Below are 6,042 nucleotides of genomic sequence, written 5' to 3' on the forward strand. Positions count from 1 at the left end.
AAGGTACAGAGATTTAGAAAAATGAAGACACCACAAATTGCTCTAGGCATGAAGCTACTCTGTAAATTGAAATATTTTAAGTCTCTTCCAAAGGCAAAAGTCAAGATTCCAAATGGCTAAACATCTACAGTCTTGGTTGTCTTTCTCTTTTTTTGCTTACTTATTTGAAAAGGTAGCACACATGAAAAGTGAATGCATGGCAAGGAGCGAGTTCTTGACAAAACACATTTGATTCAGCCTCTTTGAAAGTTTTAAGAGACATTCAGAACATTATAGCTCTTTGGACCTCTCTTCAGCAAGTCAGATGTTGTGGGCATGCTTTAAAAGAGGGAACAAGAAGGAGCTGATTATATCTGGGCCACAGATGTGAAACAGATCTGCAAACCTTTTAGCTTCTATTTTGTAAAAGCTCATTCTTGAGTACTCATAATACCAGATCCTACAGTTAATTATAATTTTGCTTTGTAAGTGGTTGTGAGAAACTGGTTTAGTAATTCAGTAACTAGACTGTGGGAAGCTGTGCAAATTCCTTCAGCAATTTCATTTTGTGGGGACTGAAATGTTCCTCAAACATTTAGTTACTTTTGTTGTTCAATAACCTCTCTCTTTGTCACTAGCAGGAGCAGGGCTTGGACGTGTTGGACTGAATTTTAAAGCAAAAATCTAACACCAGGCAAAATTCGGGGCTGCTCTCTGGTCAAACATGACTTTATTTTTACCTGTGTTACTGAGGGAAGGACCTGATTCAAGCTGGGCTTCCTCCAAATCCAAAAGCAGAAGATGAGGTTGCCCATGGCTATTTAAGTCATTTACCACCCACGACTGAAGGAGAACTCGGTCAGGACAACCACTGGTTGTGTCTCCGGCAGGGAGTTGGCTTTCTGGCTGCTGTTAAAGTATGGGATACCCCCTCCAGCAAACTCAGCTCATTTAGCCCTGGAGGCTTATTTCTTGTATGTGAAGCCATGACACTTGTCTCCTGCTCAGAGGGTGAGCAGAAGCGGTGTGATCGCTGGTGTCACTGGGGGTTACTGGTCTCTTTCCCCAGTGGCAACAGTCAGGACTTGATTGCAGGGTGATGGTTCCTCATCTGGATTTTGGGACAATGGGAAAAGATGCCCACCAAAAAAAAAAAATTCTGGTTTTTCCTCAGTGCCCAGGCTGGTGAAATGGCTTCTCCTTGAGCATGTCCCACCTGTCCCCCTCAAAATGAAAGGCAGTGACAGCCTTGTTCAACTGTCTTTCCCCTCAGAAAGGAAATGTTGTCCGTCCCAGTTGTTGTCCGTGCCAGTTCCTGGCAGTGGTGTGGGGGAGGCTGCTGTCTCCTTGGGCTGGGATGAGCCCAAGCAGTAGGGGCAGGGAAGGGCTGTGTCCTTAAGTGACCCTCAGTACCATATGCTGTGGGGGTGGGTTAAGAAAAAGAGGAAGACAGGTTAAATAGAAATGGAGAGAGAAAATAAAGTAGGGCAGCCAGTGAGGATCAGAAGAGTAGAAATTCAAGAGGGATGAAAAGAAGGTGAAAAGGCTTGTTTTCTTCTTATTTTCCATAGCATTAGGGACAATACCCTTTGACAGGGGCTTGGCAAGAAAAAGCATGAGGGGGGAGTGAGGCACCGGAAGGATCTTTGCTTCCATCTCTGTTTGTAATCTGATTCCAGAAATGGATCTTCAAGCTGCAAGAAAGTTCTGTAGCTTTTTTTCTTTCCCTTTAAATAGTTTAGCACCTTTTAAACCTGGCAGAGAGTGTTCAGGGAGCAAGGCCGAGAGGGCTGGCTCTGCACTGGACCTGCCTCATGACCTGTGTCATCATTAGACAGCATCTTCTGCCAAACAGGTATGAGATCCATCCCATGGCTGTCCCCCAGGGGTACTGACCATTGAAGCGCTGCTTTGCTAGATGCCATTGGTACAAGGGAGTGGCAAAAAGGGAGCAGAGGATGCTGCAGTGCAGTGGGTTGACACACACAGTCTTTCTTGGGTCTCAGGTAGGACACAGTCCTGCTGGTGCAGCCTCATTACTGAGGTCAGTTATCCTGCCTGCTGCTCTCTGCTGCTTCCAGGTTCTAGCAGATGGTCTTGCACTGCATGGCATAGACATACCTGGGGTGTAAAAGCAACCAGGAGGCAGGGTGCTTTGTCTCAGAGGGCCTTGGTGCTTGTTGCCTGTTTACCTGCTCCTCCTTTTCAGACCCCCAGGTCCAGGCATTGGTGTGCAACTGGCTCTGTGTGACACTTCCTCAAAGCCAAAGCTCAAAGCTTTGCTGCAGTGGAGATGAAGCCAGATGCAATCTTGGCCTCTTTTCACAGGACTGCAAGTCAGTGGCAGCTGGGAAGTGATATGTTCCTGTCTAATTAATTATTTTCCTGGGAATAAAAGATGATGTTTTTTGTTTGGTTTCTGTAATGAATCAATCATTTCTTTAGGTATGATGTGCAGACAGACATGAAGAAGCAGCTGGTGTCCTCAGCTCCACGTTCATGTTGGCGTCTGGCTGAGCAGCTTTGTTTTGGGATGGGAAGCAGCCAAAATCTCTGGTTTCACTACGGGTCCATTCCTCTCCCAGGGGAGACACGGGAGCCTCAAAACTCCTCAGAAACATCACAGAAACTGCTGACCCTGAAACCGTGGAGTAATCTGCTGTTTCCAAAGTTCCTCTGTTGTCCCCTCCTTCTGGAGCTGTTTCCCAAATGGTTGACATAAGCTCAGAGCAGTTTTGGGTTCACAGAGCCTCTACGTCAGTGACCTTGGGCCCACTGCAGAAACTTTCTCCTCCATGCTGCAGTATGATAGCTGCAGGATGTGGCTCCTGGTGGCTTTCCATCTGCCTTGGTTGTTGCCCATGAGCAGCACGGGGTGGCCTGTGGTACAGCACACCAAACAAATCCCTTGGCTGTGGCCTCTGGCCCCGTGTCTGGTGACTAAGAGGAGGTGGTGGTGGTGTAGGGCTTGGTGTTCTTGCCATGTATCACTTGTGGGGGGGTGGGGTCCTTAGTGTCATTGGGGGCTGGTAAGACTATCTTTTGAGTTATTTTGGGTACTTACTTGGCAGTGGTGGATTAATGGTTGGACTCAATGATCTTAGGGGTCTTTTCCAACAAAAATGATTGAATGATTCTATGAAGTAACTGATCAGCTTGAAGTACTCACAGTTGCATGAGGGAAAAATCCAATTACTTGTCTTTATGCGTGTTAAGACTCATTTAATATGTCTAATTAACATGCTGGAGAAAAAGAACTATTCTTCGAGAGAGGGACAGTCTTAACAGATGTGCTTGCGGAAACAGCGCTGCTCATGTACACAATTTCTTTTTTTTTTTTTTTTAATTAAGGGATTTTTGCAGGTTCCTCACCCAAATCAACCTTTTGCTTGTCGGTATGTAGTGGGGGGAGTTAGGTTGACTTAGTTCCTCAGGGCCACCACTGCCTTTCAAATGCCAGTTGTACCTAGTTCTGACAGAGGAGCCCAGGAATACCTGTGCCTGGAGTCCTGTGTGTTCTCCTCATACCACTGTTTTACTGATCCCTGCAAGGAAGTCACTCAAGTTTAAGCTGCCATCTCCTTCACAAGAGGTATTGCCTCATTCAGCAGTTTGGTCACTAGGATCTTGGGGCAGATGAAGTGTTACAGGTAAATGGGTTTGCTACCCACCCATCCTCATTGCTGGAATCCTTCCTCTGCTGCAACATTTCTTAACTTTTCATGTGTTTGTCCTAAAAGCTGATAATAAACATTTCCTGTTTGTGGGCAAAGAGAATGATGAAAATTGTACTGGGGGGATTAGGCAAGAAAGAAAGGGCAGCCCCATCAAGGACTTCACTGGCACCACGAAGGAGTGGCAGCTGTAGCATTAGCCCTTTCATAACTCAAGGAAAACTGTCCATAAAACACTGGCACCAGTCCACCAGCCCCCATATGAGCTCAACCTCTACACTTCTACATTATTTATTCTATTTTCCCCCCAGAGCTCTGTTGCTTTGAAATATATGAATGCCTGTGAAACACCTGTGCACTTGAACGTGTCTGTAGCATTATTTGCAGGGTCTGCCTGCTCTGCCTGGGTAAGTTGTGCCTCTCAGTGCGTCTGGAGAAGGGCACATTAGAATAGACAGGCATCCACAGCAGGAGGGGAGCTACATGGAAAGTATCCAGGTAGTTGAGATGTCCGGAGACTGTGCTAGTTAGGAAAGGCAGTAGAGCAGCTCTTTGTTTATTCTTCGTGTTTAGAGTGACTGATATGGAGCTGCAGGGCCTGTGCAGGCTGTTGCCTTATGAAGGGTGAAACTGGGCATGTTAAACTCCTAGGAATAGCCCCAAGGTAAAAATAAGCATGTATTTTTCTCAGGTGAGTAGTTGTCCCTTAATTGCAGACTGGGAGACCACTAGATGGCCAGTTTTGCCTCTTCTTGCTCTTTACCAGTGTGCATGAATGAGACCTTGAGTCCTGCCTGCTCCCTCTCTCTCTGAGCCAGGGTCCTCCAGCAAACCTCTTGAGGAAAGAGCTCAAAGGAAAGAGTAGAAGGAGAGTGCTGGGCACCCTGTTGGCCAGGAGAGAGGCAAATGTGAGAGAAAAGGAGAAGGGGACCTCCATGCTGAGAGCACTCTGCATTTCAAGGCTTTTGAAAGTTGTTCGTCACCCCAGAGCAACCAGGTGAATGGTTTCCCCCAAAAAGTTGGTTCTTCTTCCAGGCTGTGCTTATGTATCATAAGGAAGCAAGAAAGCATGAAAAGTTGGCCTGGGGGCTTTGCTGCCTTGTCTATTCTTCTAATAGCTGTGTCTTAAAAGCACATGTTGAATGTTTTATATTCAATGAGGAGCTAACTTGGCCTACAGTCATATGCCATATTAGCACAGTATTCATTCATATGCATAGAGATATAGAGATATATAGATATCCAGCCATGTGTTGTTCATACTGGCATTTTCTACCAAGGGATATGGCATACATAGGAATATATCAATACTTTAGCTTTTTTATACCAGTAGTTTCAAATTTCTGTTTCAGCTAATGTAGAGGAGAGTCAAAGAGACTGATCAACAGGCAGCAAAAAAAAAATCTATAAAATCTTGCTTTGTGGTTCATCTGATAAAGGAAATATATAGTGTGTGAACCTTGTTTCTCATCAGGCTGATTCACACTTGTGTAATGAGCTCTGATTCTCCTGTCCCTCACACTGTTATTTCCTCTAATATCACTTACCTCTGACGTAAGCCAGTAAAAGAACAGTCAGGACAATGTTTTCCATCTGTAGCAAGAAAGGAGATGCATACCCTACCTATGCTAATAAGCCTGAACAACCAGAGAACATCCTTATAAATGTGTATATAGAGATAAAACTATCTCCGAACTCTCTGTTCATTGTACTATTGTCAAACCTAATAAGCTAAGACAATTGAAATCTGCTGGCATGGGAAAGCAGGGAGATTTAATGCTGCTGCCACAGTGACCTGCATGTGGATGGTGCTGCACTCACCAGGACTGTGTTGCAGACCCTTTGCTTTGTGAGCAACCCCCTTGACTGCAAACTGGCACCCTGAGCTCCTGCAGTCAAAAGATGCTTCTCGCAGGCTACTATGGGACATCCAAGTCTCTAAGCAGGGAGTAACTGTGCAACTAAATACTTAAAGCCAAACAACTTGAATCCATTCGCCGCTCATGGCCCGACATACCTCATCCAATATCAAATGTAGTTGGATGGGTGTGTTCCCTCCCAACATCTTGGTCATGGGAATAGATGCTACGTGGGCTTTGAGTGAAGTATCAGCTAAAGCCAGAAGGTCATGGGGAATAGGAGAGCTTCAGGGTGGGCCCCTACGGATGTTTCCATTGGCTTGACTCAGTGCCATGGTCTTCAAACTCAAGAGTTTGGACTCAGACCTGGATCAGCCTTTCCAGCAGTTCAGGAACTTGCAAGCTTTTATGCCTCCTATCAGACCATCTGCACTTCCCCGGCCATGGCCCGAGCTTTCAAGAAAAGAGGTTCAGACAGAGGGCATGGTGACTGGTTTTGCATCACACTGCCAGACAAGAATATCCTGTTG

Source organism: Manacus vitellinus, unplaced genomic scaffold (genome assembly GCF_001715985.3).
Source record: "Manacus vitellinus isolate BGI_N305 unplaced genomic scaffold, ASM171598v3 scaffold_28_pilon, whole genome shotgun sequence".
In the NCBI taxonomy this organism is placed as follows: domain Eukaryota; kingdom Metazoa; phylum Chordata; class Aves; order Passeriformes; family Pipridae; genus Manacus; species Manacus vitellinus.